Source organism: Phyllostomus hastatus, unplaced genomic scaffold (genome assembly GCF_019186645.2).
Source record: "Phyllostomus hastatus isolate PE091 unplaced genomic scaffold, TTU_PhHast_1.1 phas_contig_86, whole genome shotgun sequence".
NCBI lineage: Eukaryota > Metazoa > Chordata > Mammalia > Chiroptera > Phyllostomidae > Phyllostomus > Phyllostomus hastatus.
Window position 1 is genome coordinate 21,360,473 of NW_025333977.1, and position 17,632 is coordinate 21,378,104.

The following is a 17,632-nucleotide window of genomic DNA, read 5'->3' on the forward strand; positions in this document are numbered from 1 at the left end:
GCTTCTGAGAATATATCCAAAGGAACTCAAACCACTAATTTGAAAAAACATAAGCACCCCTATGTTCATTGTGGCATTATTTACAATCACCAAGATATGGAAGCAGCCCAAGTGTCCATTAGTAGATGAATGGATAAAACAACCATGGGGCATTTATGCAATGGAATACTACTCAGCCATAAAAAAGAAGAAAAATTTCCCCTTTGCAACAGAATGGATGAACCTGGAGAATATCTTTGCTAAGTGAAATAAGCCAGTTAGAGAAAGACAGGTACCATATGATTTCACTCATATGTGGAATCTAATGAACAAAATGAACTAACAAGGAAAATGGGGACAGACTCATAAATGGAGAACAGGATGATGTCTGGGGGGTGGTAAGGGGGTGGAGGGATTTAGCAAAAAGGAAAAGGGAGTCAAGGGCATGGACAACAGTGTGGTGATTGCCTGAGGAAGGGGCTGTATAAGAGGACTAAGTGGTAATGGAAAAAAAATACACTAAAGATTCAATTTTAAAAATCTAAGTAAATAACATTAAATTTTAATGCCACACAATTTCAGCATAGAGGGATATGTTTTAGTTTAAACAGAAGCATGTTTATGGACCATGAAGACATCTCGTTTGGTTAACAATACAAACCTAGAAGCATTAAAATTAGAGTTTCTTATTTAAATAGAATCGAACAGAAATATGCCCCTGTACCTGTTAAACTGGTTTGTCAGTAATTCATGACTGGTCACCCCAAAGCATTTTTTGGTAGAGCAGATATAATCTAGGAATGAGGAAACAAGACGGCAGGCGAGTGGTGGTTTTTAGTGAAACTTTAAGAGTGACTTAGATGCTGTTACAAAGCATCTAAGATCTGAAGAGGGAGAAAGATTTGTCTAAGGGGTGGAAGTGGGAAGTGGATGTGTGGTTCTGAATCCGCATATTGGCCAGGTATCCATTTGGTGGAGGCCATAAATGGTTAGATGAGAATTATCTCCATGATCATTTATCCATCACTCTCCATACGGCAGGCACTGTGTCTTGTGTTTTTATGACAACTTTTAAATTTTACAATACAGCGTCTAATTTCACTAATTTCCCTAAGGTCATTACCTTAAAAATTGTGTGAGCCTGCATTTAATAAAAGCTAAGACTGAGCAACACCTTTCGCCTCATTCCTTACCACTTCCCAGTACAGACTGGGCCGAGCGAACTACTTCCTCCCAGCCCGAGGCACGAGCCTCGTCCAGAGGTCGGGCCCACAGGGCTCCTATTGAGGGTGCTTCCCGACACTGCTGCCAGCTCCGATCCCCGTTCCTCTCCCGCGGTCTGCGGGGATGCTTTCGTGGGTTCTCGCCGCCCCGCCGGCAGGCGGCGCCCTCCGGCAGATCTCCCGCCGGGGTCCTGACGGGGAGTGCGCGCTCTTACACTCGCAGAGCCCCTGCCCGCACTTCCTGGTCGGAGGGGGCAGAGCCGCAGCCAGGGTCGCCTATGCCAGCCCGACTCCCGCCCCTCCCTCGGCGGTCACCTGGGGCGGAGCGCTGCAGGTGCCGGGGCGGTGGACTCCTCTGGTGTCTAGTCCGGCACCCCGCGCCAGGGACGCGGAAGCCTCGGGTGAGTGTGGAGAGCCGGTACCGTCTGCTTCCCGGACAGGGGTGAGGGTGGTCGCTGGCACCCGCGCGCTTGCTGCTTCCCAGATGGGCGCTGGCAGGCCGGGAGACAAATTTCCCTTCCAGGGATTCAGAGGCTGGGTTTCTCTGCGACTTGAGAGGTCTCGGTGTGGGGCGGGGCCCGCGGTAGAAAGCTACCGGTGTCCAAGCCTGACCGAGTCGGCTTGGGATTTTCGCTAGCCTGGGCGCCTGGCGCTGTAGTGCGTTTGGGGGACCCGGGAAACCGCTAATAAACTTGGTGGCCTGGGCTAGACGTATATTCGCATCCTGGTCCCAAGGGAGATAGCTTTGAAACATTATACAAACAGGTGAGGTTATAGAAGTAGGTTTATGTAATTTTTACTCTCCTTCCTGGCACACCGATGGGTGGGGTGTCGTCGTCAGTTCCGTACACACGCCCACGTGTGTGTTTTGGAGCGAACTTTGTACCTTTCTCCGGGCCTTTGGGAATTGGGGGCGGAGCTTCCGCGCGCTCCGGGCTACGATATTAAATCCCCAGGGCTTTGCAGGGCTGTTAATCTTTGGAGATCTTGGCGCCGCCGTTTGTTCTTCGAACAACCTGGACAGGTTCAAAATTCTGTTTGGGTAACCTGGGATCTCCCTCCGGAAGTTGTTGGCTGAAGCTCTTTTTCTCACCTGGCCAGGTGGCCTTGGTAGGTGGCGGCAGGACCCACCCTCCGGCATTCCAGAGGCGACCCTGAGGACCCGGCCTGCACAGGAAAGGTCCATTTGGGAGGAAATGCACTCTCTTCGCCCTACCCTGTGCAAATTACTCGGGTACCGGGCAAAGGTTGTTGCTGAAATCCCAGAAAAAAACCCACACAGGTCAGAATCGCAAAGGACGGTGAATGAGTGTTTGACCCTCAGTTGCTAATTGCTTCAGATCAAACCATTTCGCTCGTGCTTTTCCAGATTTTTTTAAAAAACTTCTTTAATTATAAAAATGGCTGATACAGAGGTTATTAAGAGTTGCCAGTGGGGATGAGCCTGGGTCTATGAAAATCAAAGGGATGAGGAAACCTGTAGTTTAAAAACTAAAATATAGCACCGCAATGCAATGCCATGTGTGAGCCTTGCTTGGATTTTGATTTGATATCCCCAAAAAAAGTTTGTAAAGAAATTGAGCCAATAAAGGAAATTTATACTGGTTATTCTGTAGCATTAAGAGATTAGTTTTGTTTAGTTTAGGTAATGATATAATTACATGCTTTATAAAAAAATATCCTTGTCTTTTGGAAATAAATATTGAAATTGAAGTATAAGTTGAGGATTCGTTTAAAAATAATCGAGTTTTGAGAAGCACTGTCAGTGGGGAAGTGAGGGGGAATGAGATGAGAGACTGGATGAAGGTACGGGGTATGGAATTTCTTAAAATGCTGTCTCTGCTTTTGTATGGTGGGTGTTTTTCTTTAAGGATATCACCACCACCAGCAGCTGTGAGGCATTTATTTATTTATTTATTTATTTATTTATTTATCCCAGAAAGTAGGTTTGGAAGTTAACTGCTAGTGTTCCACAGACCTTCACTCATAAATTGGGTGTAAAATCTGCCTCTCTAGACTCATAGAAAGCCTTTTTCTCTCTCCTGGGTGCTGCTTTATTTGGCTCAGAAGGGACAGGGCGTTTGCTGATGTGACAGAGCCAAGCGGATCACGTTGATGCAGGTGGATGCTGGGTCAGCTTTTTTATACAAAGAGTGTTAGTGAGCCTTGGGGTGAGTTGTCCGCAAAGGGACGGGTTGGAAAAATGTGTTAGCAGTTTTCCTGAACTGCCCAAAGCCTTTCCAAGTTATGCACATCAGAAAACAGAGCTCAGAGTAGTGAACATGTCATATGCATTTAGAATTTCTGTACACTTCTGGAAGCACAGTATACATCAATTAAAAGTACATTATAAAACAAATCAAAAGGCAAGTGGATCTTAGTACCGGAAAGAGATCTTATCTGCGTGTGTTATCTTTTTCGGGTCCTTACCTTGTTTGCTTCAGGCATCATGACCGTAAATACTTTGCAAAGAACTGACTCCTAAAATATTCTGCATTATTCTTTTCCTTTGCAAGAAACATGCTTGGAAGGAGGGGGATGTGGGGAATATTCATCCAACTTTGCTTTCCCCCCTCAGGATTTATCATACAATTCCTCCTCATTCTGTTATTAGTAATTTGGAAAAGTAATTATTGTTTGAGGAAGATATTAGAGTTCAGCAGAGGGAGGAAGGGGCGACCGACATACTTCTCAAAGATAGACCTGAATTTCTTAGAACTGACTTTAATGCCTCTTTGCTTTTAAGGGAAAACAAGGCAAGTAATTGCTGTCTCTAATAGTTGAAAGTTGAAATTAGATGACCCTCCTCAGCCTAGGCCTTGCCTAGTGCAGCCTTACTAGTGTACAATGAAAGAAGCTGTGAGGATGCTTCAAGGATTCAGTTGAGGAAATGCCAAAGCATGTCCCAGTCTCCTCACAGTGTGTGGAAAAATGAAAGAACTAACAGAGGTCTCCTTGCAGTTGGAAAATATCATCGTTGAGTTCATGATGAAAGTGAAATTGGCTTGTGGTTTAGTTTTCTTTGTGTGACAGAAAGATGCAGCTGTTATATGACTTTGTTTTCTGCCTCAGTTCTGAAAAACAAGACCATGGAGAGAGAAAAGAAACTTTCCTGGCAGTGACCTGGTAACATTTACCATCCTCTGTATGAGGATGGTGGACTTGGACTCTGGAGAGTACATTGCTAATAACCATTTTAAGGAATCACCTCAATGTGGCACTATCTTCTCTCTCCATCATGTTACTTACAGGTATACACACATTGGAAAAGCAAATTACTGCTTAGTCGTTATAAGGGGAAGAAATGGGAAGAAGGGGTGTGGCAATCAAGTCAATAACTCTTCTAATACAGAAACCCTCTGCTTTCATCTACACCTCTTCGTCCCATCCTGTGAGGTGGAGCAGCAGTGCTGGAGGATTGTTTTAGTTTTTAACAGACAAGAACATTGAAATGTAAAGATGCTAAGTAAGACTTGCCAAGTCGTTTCTTTAGAGATATGGGGGAAGGAAATTTATCATTTGTTGAGAGTTCATGGTAGTCTTCACAAACACACGTTTTTAATTCTCACAAATGTCTCATGGTTGGTTATTATCAGCCTGTTTTGCAGATGGAATCGCAGCTAAGAGAGGCTAATAGTTGGCTTGAAGTCTTGCAGCTAGTGAAAGTGGAGCCCAGATTTAAATTCAAATTTGTGGGGACTTCGAGTTTTCAGCCACACTACCCTTAGCAGACAGTGGAGCTACACACCTGAGAGCTGGTTAGTTAATCTAGGCAAGATGTCTTTTTACCACATTCGACTGCCCTGGTTACAATTGTGTTCGTGGGCCACAGCTGCCTAACAGAGATGTTATATCAGGTCAGCACAGCATTAAAAAGGAAAGTGAACCAACACTGAAAATCAGGAGATTTCAAATATTCAAGAACTCCTGAAGGTCTGCCCAGTCTCCACCACTCCTTGAGGCAGGGGACAATCACATTTAAACTGTTGTTTCTCCTGGAGTAAGAGGGCTTCCTACAGGTGTGTCCATCCAAAATGGAATAACAAAAGGTAGATTGAGAGGCTCTCATCTCAAGAAAAATGGGAAAGAGCATATTCCTTTGAGGGAATGAGGCACCCTTTGTTTACTCTGCATAGCTTCCATGTCAGAAAAATACAAGGCATGTCATCGTTTTTCTCACACCCTGTTGGCTTTACTCCTCACTTCCTTTAGACTTCAGAGTTTACTTCCTCTGCAGCACAACAAAAATGGAGTACGTGTAGAGGTGAGCTGCAGTCCAGCAAAGGAATGCCTCCCAAATCCCAGACCTCGGACTTTTTGTGAGGGAAGGCGGTCTCTGGGGTGTCCTGTGGGGATGGGGCACCAAGAAGCCCTTTTCTTTCATCAAGCAGCCAGATGGCATCCAGCCTGCCATCCAGATGGCTCCTGAGCTTCTGCGTTGGCTCTCTGTAGCTGCTCCAAGGGCTCCCAGGACGTGGGAAGGTCCTCCTCTCGCTCCCTTCTCTTCCCACCCCTCTCCAGGGAATGGCAGGTCTGCATGAGCGAGTGCACTGCTTAGGCAGAGCCCTGTCTGAGAGCTCTGCAGGGAGGAGGAGCTGATGGGCCCCTAGTCAAGCCTTTGAAAAGCTTCTGTGGTGTAAGTCCAAGGGTGGCCTAATTTCCTTATCTTGAAACTTGCTGTTAAGAGTCATGGGACAGATTTTCTCATAACAGTCTGCATCTGGAATTTCCTGACAGTTGGAGCTTCTTTTTATGTATCTTTGCTTCCTTTCCCTGAGTCTGAGTGCTCAGAGCTGAGGGATGGGGCAGAGAAAGGGAAGAGGAAATACCACAGATGGAACCTCGTGGAGTGGTTGTGAAGAAATGTTATGTGCTGCTGTGAGGAACTGGTCCCTAGATCTGCCCGGCTAGGCATGCACAGTACATTGTGGGAAAGGAAGACCTTTCCTCTGCTCTTCTTTCAGCTGTTCTAATAATCCAGTCTACATGAGACAGATTATCAGGGGAAAAATAGCCACATTTAATTACATACATACATATAGAACCTTACATACACAAGCAATTCAGACAGAAAGGGGAAACGAGGCATATATGGCATCCTTATGCAAGAAGAAGGTCAGGCACTTCGGGGATTGAGAGGGGGAAGAAGGGTTATTCACTGGCAGGATGACCAGAACAGGTGTTCAGTAATTGGAAGTTCGCCCTGCCCTGTAGATGGGTTATTTCTGGTAGTAACTTTTATTATGGTCAAGGTCCCCAATTTAAAATCTTGAAGGGAGCAGTAAAAGGATCTCAATGACCTTCAGCTCAAAAGAATTCACATGCCAAAGTGGCACATCTTGGGACGGCTGGTACTGAATCCCTTACTGTACGCCAGTGTGGTAAGAAAAATAGAACAGAGGAGAGCTGCCAGCCCAGTGCCTTGTTTGGCTGAAGAAAGGGCATCTAGAGACAGGTGTTTTGTAAATGCCCGGTCATTGGTTGGTCGGGTCCTTTCGAGGAGAACTCAGGGATTCAGATGCATGGCTGCAGGCTCCCTCAGGTAGGTGGCTGGTAACTCCTTGGTCAGAGAGGCAGGTGGTGAGGAAAAGTGGGCCAACTGATTACCTGCCAGAGCAAGCGCAGTTGAGGAAGCAGTCTGAGTGTGGACTCCAACCAGGTCACTGGATTTACCTCTGGTTCTTTCACCTGTGTGACCTTGACTGTTTTTTAACCTCTCTGTGCCTGAGTTTTCTCTTGTGTGAAATGGAAGTACTAATAAATAATACCTACCGCACACAGCTGTGAGGATTAAATGGCACATCAGTGCCTGGCATGGAAGGATTTGCTGTCAGTTAGCTATTTCTGTTGCTGTTAGAGCCCTCCCTCCTTCACTTTTGCCTTTATTTGGGGGACCTCCCCCCCCCCACTGTAACTACAGGTTAGAGATACTGTCCAGCTCCGAGAGTAAGCCGTGGGCCGCCCTTCTGAGCTGCCTTGTGACCTTAGGAAAATGTTCTTCCTGACAAATGCTCCCAGGGAGTTTGGAGAAGCAGCAGCTTGGTTGACAAAGAGAATGGGGCTGGAGCCCTTGGCTTCGAACCAGGGCTTTGGCTCTGTTGTTCAGGGATTAAACTCTGCACCAACTCTGGGAAAAGGACGAAATCCCCTGGTGGGTGCAGACTCCACCCTATTGTGGAAAAGCAGGCTGGTGTCAGCGGGGAATGGAGGCACACACCGTAGTCCTAGCCCCCCCGCCCCCGGCTGTCACGAGAAGCAGAGGCTCACCGCTGACTGAGTCCTCTCTGCACCCTGGGCCTCCTCCGTCAGCTGGGGATAAGTGCACCTCATAGGAATGTTGTGAAGGGCCATCAAATTTTTATGAAATCCTGGCACAGGCACAGGGAAGTACCGTGGTTGACATTCCCTTTAGTGGTGTGATCATATAACAGGTGCGCCAGGTTTAAAGGTGCTGGTAACTGACACTCATAGCATTTTTTTATAGTTTGAGCAAGGGCTGTCTAACTTGATCTTCAGCCAGGGGTACAGGTTGATTTGTTTGCATTTGTTTCTACTTCCTTTTCTGCCTGTCAGGAGAAGTACAAAAGTGAACTGAGGTTCAGGCCAGAAGTGAGCCCAGAAATGGGAACAGAGGAATGGGTTATTCAGTTTACTTGATCAGAGAAGGCAACATGAGTTAGTATTCCTTATGCTCTGAATGAGGCACAGGGAGTGGCGGCATCCTGGGAGAAACTGATAGCTGAGGTGTCCCCCAGGAAGCCGGAAGCATCCGTGGTGTCCAGGGAGGCAGAATGGAGGGGCAGCCAGTTCCCTCTAAGGGCCAAGGCAGGGGTCATCCCTGTTAACAGCTTCTGCCTAAACACATTCAGAAGTGCCAGCTGGGGATGAGGAGGGAAGAGAGGCCCTGGCCAGATCCAGACTTTCACTAACTCCTTGCCTTTCTCCTCCCCCACTCCCAGCCTAGTATACACGTGAGAAATCAAAGAGCCCCTGCCCCGCTCCGTCCCCCAGCCCGGAGGTGCCCAAGCCAGCTCCCATCTAACCAGCCTGTGAACAGAGTTCTCTCCGTGGCCTCTGCCATTGTCTGTTGGTATCTTTGCCTCCCACTGCTTAGGCTCCTTCTTCCCGCCTTTCCATTTATTTTATTCTGGGAACTCGAAGGGGAAAGAAGATCTCTGATCCCACCATCCATGGGTCCAAAGACATTAACTTCGTTTTTTAAAAAAGGTTTTATTTAATTTTAGATAGAGGGGAAGGGAGGGAGAAAGAGAGGGCAACATCTCACTTTCCCTGTGTGGTTGCCTCTTGTGCATCCCTACTGGGAACCTGGCCCGCAACCCCAGGCCTGTGCCCTGACTGGGAATAGAACCAGAAACTCAATCCATTGAGCCATACCAGCCAAGGCAGACATTAACATTTTGCCATATTTCCTTTCACTTTTGTTTTGCTTTTCTTTTGTTTTTCTATAATTTAAAATTTTTACCATTTTATAGCCTTGGCTGGCATAGCTCGGTGGATTGAGCTCGGGCTGCGAAGCAAAGCATCACAGGTTCGATTCCCAGTCGGGGCACATTCCTGGGTTGCAGGCCAGGTCCCCAGTGGGGGCTGCATGAGAAGCAACCACACATTGATGTTACTCTCTCTCTCTTTCTCCCTCCCTTCCCCTTTCTAATAAATAAATAAATAAAATCTTAAAGAAAAGAAACTTGACTTCTGGCAAGATGGAGGCATAGGTGGACGCACCGTACCTCCACGCACAACCAAGATTAGAACAACAACAATTTAGAGGCAGAATGACACCCAGAACTGATAGAGAATTTATCTGAATGGAAGTCGGACAGCCAAGAAGTTGAAGTAGACCCATTCATCCAGACTGGTAGGAGAGGCGGAGAGGAGCAGCTGGGCGCGAGTCTCTGCGTGCGGAGAACAGGGAGAACTGGGCGCATAAGGCAACTGGGAGCGTGTAAGGCATCTGGGGCGCGCAAGATCGCATCGGGTGGACCCTGAGTACGCAAAGCGGCAGCTGGCGGACCCAGTGAGGCAACGATTGTGGACAGGGCAGAGTGCGCAACCCAGGATCCCAGAGAAGGGACTGAGGTCCCAGGAGAACGGAGCTACCACCATTGTCCCCCCCCCCCCCCACGCATACAACGTCACAATCTAGTGACTGGGGTGCCCAGCCCTGATGAACACCTAAGGCTCCGCCCCTCACCGGGAGCTACCAGACCAAAAAGAAAAAAAAAAAAGAGAGACAGACATGTCTCAAACAGAAAAACAGATCAATGCCCCAGGACTCAGCCTTTTGAGTGACTAAGAGATAGCCAATCTATCAGATGCACAGTTCAAAACATTGGTGATCAGGAAGCTCACAGAATTGGTTAATTTTGGGCACAAATTAGATGAAAAAATGCAGGTTACCATAAAAGAGATGAAGGAAGATGCAGGGAGAACCAATAGTGATGGGAAGGAAACTGGGACTCAAAACAATAGAGTGGACCAGAAGGAAGAAAAAAACAACCAAACAGGAAAGAATGAAGAAATAAGAATTCAAAAAAACGAGGAGAAGCTTAGGAACCTCCAGGACATCTTTAAATTTTCCAACACCCAAATTATAGGGGTACCAGAAGGGGAAGAGGAAAAGCAACAGATTGAACACGTAGTTGAACAAATAATAAAGGAGAACTTCCCCATTCTGGCAAGGGAAATAGACTTCCAGGAAGTCAAGGAAGCTCAGACAGTCCCAAAGAAGTTGGACCCAAGGAGAAACACACCAAGGCACATCATAATTACATTAGCCAAGGTAAAAATGAAGGAGAGAATCCTAGAAGCAGCAAGAGATAAGGGGACAGTAACCTACAAAGGAGTTTCCATCAGACTGTCAGCTGATTTCTCAAAAGAGACCTTACAGGCAAGAAGGGGCTGGAAAGAAGTATTCCAAGTCATGAAAGACAAGGACCTATATCCCAGAATACTCTATCCAGCAAAGCTTTCATTTAGAATGGAAGGGCAGATAAAGTGCTTCTCAGATAAGGTCAAGTTCAAGGAGTTCATCATCACCAAGCCCTTATTTTATGAAATGTTAGAGGGACTTATCTAAGAAAAGAAGATAAAGAAAAAACCTGTATAGTAAAAGGACAGCAAACTCACAATTATTAACAACCACACCTAAAGCAAAACCAAAAGACACTAAGCAAGCAACTAAAACAGGAACAGAACCACAGAAATGGAGATCACATGGAGGTTTAGCAACAGGGGAGTGGGAGGAGGAGAGAGGGGGAAAAGGTACAGAGAATAAGTAGCATAGATTGTAGGTTGAAAATAGGGGGAGGGTAAGAATAGTATGGGAAATGTAGAAGCTAAAGAACTTATAAGTATGACACATGGACATAACTAAAGGGGAGGATATGGGTGGGAGAGGGTGTACAGGGTGGAGGGGAGTGAAGGGGGAAAATGGGACAACTGTAATAGCATAATCAATAAAATATATTAAAAAAGAAACTTGACTATCTTAAAATTTTTTTACCATTTTATAAAAATTTAATTCATATTAATATTTTAACAGTTGTCATACTGTGATTAAAATTTATCATAGCATTTTTCCAATCTTTACAAATATCATTTGTAATAATTGCATGCTCTTTCAGTCTTTTTTTTAGCATGTCTCTTAATATTAGGGAAGTAAGTAGTTGCTCTTTTTTGATATTATAAATCATTCTAAGTTGAATGTACGTACACTTTTGAATCTGGGATATACTGTATTTGGTCTGAAGACCTGGTTCCTAGTACAGAGCTCCTGGTCAGAAGAGCATCTTGTTATTCATAAGACCCTTTCAAACCTACCTGAGTTTATGCTAATGGGTACTTCTTAGTGGATGAGGGCTGGTTGCCAGGGGACCAGCCTCTGATTAGTGAGTTGGAACTTCTAGCCCCACCCCCTGACCTCCAGGGAAAGGAGAAGAGCTAGAGATTGAATTCAGTCATCAGTGACCAAAGATTTAATTTATCATGCCTCTATAATGAACCTCTATAGAAACCCTAAACAATGGGGTTTGAACTTCTGAACTTCTGAACTGGTGGTGCATTGAAGTGTTGGGAGGGTGGGGTGCCCAGGGAGCGCAGGGAAGCTCTGCACCTTTCCACATACCTTGCCCTGCGCGTCTCTCCCATTTGGCTCTTCCCGAGTTGTATCCTTTGTAATAAATCAGTAAGAGTAAGTGTCAACAAAGATTCCCAAAAAGAATGTTAGAAACCGTCGAGACGTTATTAATGTGAATAGATTGCAAACCAGGGAGATGTTGCCTCTGGCAGAAGCTGAAAGTGTACTCTGAGGAAACAAAGGGAAGGCCACTTTTTTAAAAGATTTTATTTATTTATTTTTACAGAGGGTTAGGGAGGGAGAAAGGGCGCGGAGGAGAAACTTCGATGCGAGAGAAAAACATGTATTGGTTGCCTCTGGCTTGCTCCCAACCTGGGACCAAACGTGCAACCCAGGCACATGCACTGACGTGGAGTCAAACTGGCAACCTTTCACTTTGCTGGACGCCACCCAACCAACTGAGCCACATTGGCCAGGGCCACTTTCTGTTTTGTGTAAATGAGATATCCAAATTCATATGGTTCTGACTGATGTGAATCTGGTGTGAATCAAGAATGCAGTCCTGATTAGTCAGTATTATCTAGCCTGGTTATTATGGAACAGCTCTGATTGATCAGTTTAAATGCAAATAAGGATATAATTGTGCAGTTATGATTGGAGGGATCAGATCTCAGAGGAAACCAGGAGCTCCCTTATCATAGCTGATTCAGACAGTGTAAAGGAGCAGGATGTAGTGCAGGAAGCCGATAGTGCAGTGTGAGGTTCTTTTCGGTACACAGGGTACACGAGAAGCCCCTATCAGCTGATGGCAGCTAGACTCTCAGTATCTATACAATTTGGGCCTCACTTCACCCTGGGGAATCCATCTCAGCAGATACATTTCTTCTCTGGGTTCACATCAAATGAATCTTTCTTCTCAGGGTCCGCATAAGTCAAGTGTTTCTTCTGATTGTTCTGGGAGCCATTAAAGCAAATTATTGAATCTGAGGAGGGAGTCAGGGGAATTCCTGATTTATGGCCACTTGGCAGAAGTACAGGTGACAACCTGGGACTTGTGACTGGCACGTGAAGTGGGTAGCAGTCTTGTGGGACTAAGTCCTCCTGGGGTCTGCACTAATTCTGCATAGTTAGATTTAGAATTGCTTGGTGTAGGAAAACCAATGTGTTTGGTGTCAGAAGTATTTTTAGTAGAGATAGTGTTTTTACTTTTTGATTCTATTTCACATTATTTGGGATGGATTCTTATAAGAATAATTACTGAACCAAAGGTTTTGAATAGTAAAGTTTTCTTTCTGATTACAAAAGCAATGCATTGTGGAAAATCTGGTAAGCATAGGAGAGTGTGCAAAGTAAATTCACACCCTGGCTCTCACCAATCAGACAGTCACTGTGAACGCAGCCTGGCTCTCTCCCTCCCGGACGTGTGCCATCTACAATAGGGATGCTGTTCCATGTGTGACCTGTGGACCAGCAGCCTGGGCATCACCTGGGAGCTTGTTAGAAATGCAGAATCTCAGGCCCATCCCAGACACAGTGAAGCAGAATCACCTTCTAACACCATCTGCTTTCTAGTTGGAGAACTATTGGTCTATAAGGTTATATGACCTTACCAATCACCTGACCCATCAGGTGGCCTGGTCTTAATTACCTCTGACCTGTGTAAGTACATACATTCTTTTTCTGTTTGTCTAATGCTGGGATAATACTCTGGGGGGGCGGGTGGGGAAATCTCTCGTAATGTTTTCCCTTAATGTTCTTCTGGCCAAATTATTCAAATGACATATAGCAAATTAATGGGAGAAAATCAAGTTTTAATACATTGGCATGGGGATTTCACTTAAGCTTGAAAATTACAAAGATGGTAAGGCAAAATGAGATATGTCATTTGGAACAAAGGAGGGAGAAGTAAAGAATTCACAGGAAGATGAAAAGAGGTTTCTTTTTTATCCTTACCTGGGGACATAATTTTTTTAAATTGCGTTTAAAGAGGGAGGAAGGGAGAGAGAAAAAACAAACAAATAGCGATCGGTTGTCTTTTCGTATGCACTCTGATTGGGGATTGAACCCTCAACCTGGGTATGTGGCTCTGACTCTAAATCAGCCTGCAACTTTTTGGTCTGCTGGACTACACCCCAATCAGCTGAGCCACACCAGCCAGGACAAGAGTTACCGTTTGGTAAATAAGTGTATATCGTGTCACCTTGAAATAATGGCACAGAGAGAAGACTTTGATCAAATGGGCCTTGTCAGTCACATCTAGGTCAAATTAAAATACTGTCATTTTATAATGGTAGCTTCAGGTCGTTTGTTGAAATTCTTTTAGGCAGTAAGGCATGAAGTCAAAAGTTCTTCCTGAGCCTTCTGGGCCTTGATGGTCTTCAGCTGAAATAATCTGCATGCCAGATTATTTCATGCACGTCTTGGGGCAACTCCTGCTGGGCTGGTTGCAGCCTCTCACCTCCTGTTCGGTGGGATGGCCTGAGGACTGAGGCCCAGCCCCTCCCCAACACTGACTGGGGCCGCAGAACCTCTGGGAGGCTGGGGGATTCCGTCACAACCATCTGTGAGAAGCCCCAATGCATACAGCTCTTATCTTGCTTCTATCATTTCATGTTATATGTCAGCATTTTCCAGTTCTTAATTTTTCTGAAATGGTTGTTTTTCAGGGCTGCAGACAAGTAGTCCATCTTATGACTATTGTAATTCATTGGACTTCTTCCCTGTTAGGTATTTAAGTTGTTTTGATTCTTTTGGGGCAAGAGAGTGTTCTGTAGGCTAATGTAAGTATGATGAAGTGAGCTCCTCATGTAGTAATGTAGTAATTATTTTCTTTAACTCTGATTATTTCCTTATGATAAATTCCTGGAGTTAAAAGGCATGAACATTTTAAACAGGAAGTGTCCTGGCAGTACCTTTCCGGGTGTGGGCAGTGTGGCCTGTAGACAGTCTCTGGGGAGCAGTGGCGTGTCAGTCCTCACACCTCCAGTCCCACTGGGGCAGGCTCCACGGTGAGCCTAGGGTGGTGGAGGGAAAGTTACCAGAGGGTGGCTGGCTGGCTGCCGGTCGTGGTGGTGTTTCCTGCCTCCTGGCCCAAGTCTCAGTCGCAGTAAATGCCACTGACCAGGCAGCAGCTTCCTTCAGGGTGTGTTCATGCTGTGCATTCCAGTGGCCGGAGGGGCAGCGGGTGGAGAGGATGGACGGACTGTTTTTGTTTCGCAAGTTTGGGTCTCTTTGGTTATCGGACACTTCCCCCCTTGAACAGACCAGGAAGCTCGTGTTAAGTAAACTTTATTCTGTAAGGTACACTCAGATTCTGAAATACGGAAAAAGTGAAAGACAGCCTTGTATTTGTGACTAAGCCACAGTTTGAACTTGAGTGGCTTCCATAAATATTTTTGGAGTAAATGAGTGACTGACTATACAAAGAATAAATGAGTTGACTGCGTTTTCTAATTTACATGTAGTAAATATATGTGTGTATCACATGACATAATTAAAACATTTTAAGATGAGAATTAAATCATTACCTACTCATTTTTGTTAACTATATGACGTTATGATTTCCAAAAGCTACACACACTACACCTGGAAATAAGTGTAAATAATTGATTCATAAGTTTGGCTAGTAGTAAGTCTTTTGTGGGGACATTTTAAATCACTTAAAAATTTATGGAGGTACATACAGTAAAATGCACAGATTTGTGTTTTGATAAATACATGCACTCATATAAACAACATCCCTGTCAAGACGCAGAATGTTTCATGCTCCAGAAAGCTCCCTCGTGCGCCCCGTGCAGTCAGTCACTTCCTCCAAATGGGAAACAGCGCAGTCACACAAAAGAGCAGACTCTTTATAACTGGAGTGTAGTATACAATAGAGCAAGAGTGGCTTCTTTCATCACATGATGTTTTTGAGATTCAGGCATGTTGTGTGTTCAGTAGTTTGTTCTTTATTGATAGCTAATATTCCATTCTTTGATCCATACCATGATTTATTCATTCCATTCCCCTCGTGTTAATGGCGAACATCACCAGATGTTGGACTTCAGTTCAGCAGCCTCAGCTCTTGGGTTGGGCTAGGAAAGAATTCAGAGCCAAGGAATTCAAATACAAGCAAAAGTTTATTTAGAAAGTCGCAGGGGTGGAAAAAGTGAGCCAGCCAGGCTGTGTGGACTCGGGAAACAAGTTGGGAGGCAAAAGCTTAGGAGAAAGAAGGGCAGAGAAAATGCGCCTGGGGGAAGGGAAGGGGAAGGCGGGGCGTGCTCCAGGGAGTACAAAGGAGGGGCTGGGGAAGGGCTGGTGTGCGAGAGAGGGAGCTGCACTGGGTCTTCCATCTTCAGCGCTTTTACCTGGAGGTCTCAGGGAGGAACTCAAGAGAATGTTCCATCAGCTTTCCAGGTGTGCCTCCTCAGGGTCCAGGTCTCCATGATTGCTTGGTACCAGGGTAGGGGACCATTAGTCACTGCAGCTGGTCCAGGTGCCTGCTCAAGGCATCCCCTAGAGCCTGGAGCTGAAGCACCACTCGGGCCTAGATGTTATCTCTAGTTTGGCCAAAACTCAGGGCTTTGTTCCTGATTATTTCTTGTGAGGTCAGAACCTCATTATCTTGAGGGCCGAATGCTTGAGGGAGTGGCCGTGCAAGGGTTTGTAGGGCAGTCTCACAAGGCTGTTCCCTGGCCTCATTCCTGCTCCAAGTGGCTCTGCCACATGGACTCGTGACCTGCCAGGGGAGGAAAGGTCTAGGGACCTATAAACCCCTGACTAGGATCTGCTAGGGGAGGGAGCGTCACCCTGAGTGCACGGCCCCTCCCTGCAGTACTTGCCCTTCCAGTTCTGCTTGTTGCTGCGTTTCCTGGGCTTTGCACCCTGGTGACCTTCTGTACCTGGCCTGTACTGCCCCTGCTCTGATTACGTGTGTCCAAATTGACTACTAGATCACTTGGAAGACCATTTGGATTGTTTCTAGTTTGGGGCTTATGAATATATCTGCTATGAACATTCTTGTACAAGTTCTTCATAAAAAGTTTTATTGCAGTATAATGTACATGCCATAAAATCCTCTCATTGTAAGTATACAATTCTGTGATTTTTGTAGAACTGTACAACTATCACCACAATCAAATTTTAGAACATTTCTGTCACCCCCAAAGTTCCTTCATGCCCATTCCTTGTCATTCCCCACCCCTAAGCCCAGACATCTTACTAATGGAATTCTAGAATACGTGGTGTTTGGTGTCTGGCTTCCTTCGTTTACTGTGGTATTTTTGCGGGTCGCCCATGTGGCAGCACAGGTCAGTGACTTGTCCCTTTGTACGGCCGAATGGCACTCACAGACATCCCACACTCTGTCTATCCGTTCACCTGCAGATGGACATGCGAATTATTTCCGGGCTTTGTCTGTTAGAAATAATGTTTCTGCGACAGTTTGAGTACATGTGTTTGTGCAGACCTGTAGTTTTGTTTCTCTTAGGTAGAGTCTTAGGACTGTAATTACTGGATCGTAAAGTACCTTTATATTTAACTTTTTAAGAAACTGCTGAACTGTTTCCCAAAAGTGTCTGTACAAATTCCGAAGGTTTTGATTTCTCCACAGTCTGGCAACACTCAGTATTTCTAGTTGTTTTATTACCAGTGTTCTGATGGCTGTGTGGCAGTTTCAACTAATTTTTCCCTAATGATTAATGATGTTGGGAGGTGCTTATTAGTCATTCATGTATCTTCTTTGGTGAAAAGTCTAAATCTTAGTCCCATTTTTAAAATTGGGTTATTTCTCAATGTCATCTTAGTGAGTTTCAAAAATATTTAAATATTCAAGTAAAATATTTGAATAAACACATTCAAGTATGTTGCCCTGGCCAGTGTGGCTCAGTTGGTTGGCTGTTGTTCCTCAAAGTGAAATGTCGCTGGTTCAGTTCCCAGTCAGGGCACAAGAGTAGGTTGTGGGTTGGCTGCCCGGTGGGGGCACATACTAGAGGCAACCGATTGATGTTTCTCTCCCTCTTTTTCCCTCCCTCCCCCTCTCTCTAAAAATAAATAAATAAAATCTTTTAAGAAACATTCAATTTTTTTCAAATTCTAGAGGCAAATTTTTTATCTGGTATATGATTTACAGATATTGCCTCTGAATCTGTGATTTATATATTTATTTCTTAATGGTTCCTTCTAATGAAAAAAAGTCTAAAATTTTAAAGTCTAAGTTACCAATTTTTTCTTTTATGGTTTGTGCTTTTAATTACACACCTGAGCAATACTTGCCTAACTTCGTACAAGTCCTTTTTAAATAGATTTTGTATTTTAGAGCAATTTTAGATTCACAGCAAAATTGAACAGAAGG

At 45.0% G+C, this 17,632-nt stretch overlaps 1 protein-coding gene across 3 annotated transcripts in view; it reads left to right on the plus strand.

Moving 5' to 3' along the window:
• The first annotated feature begins 1,263 nt into the window (after positions 1-1,263).
• GPR160 (G protein-coupled receptor 160) overlaps positions 1,264-17,632 on the plus strand; it is a 39,862-nt gene continuing 23,493 nt past the window's right edge. Inside the window, exon 1 of one of the 3 annotated variants that reach the window (XM_045851555.1) lies at positions 1,264-1,603. The gene's annotated coding sequence lies outside the window, so the exon portion shown is untranslated. Of the gene's footprint in view, positions 1,604-2,322; positions 2,485-6,611; positions 6,745-17,632 lie in introns of those variants that run through there. The other 2 variants (XM_045851556.1, XM_045851558.1) reach the window with 2 other exon arrangements.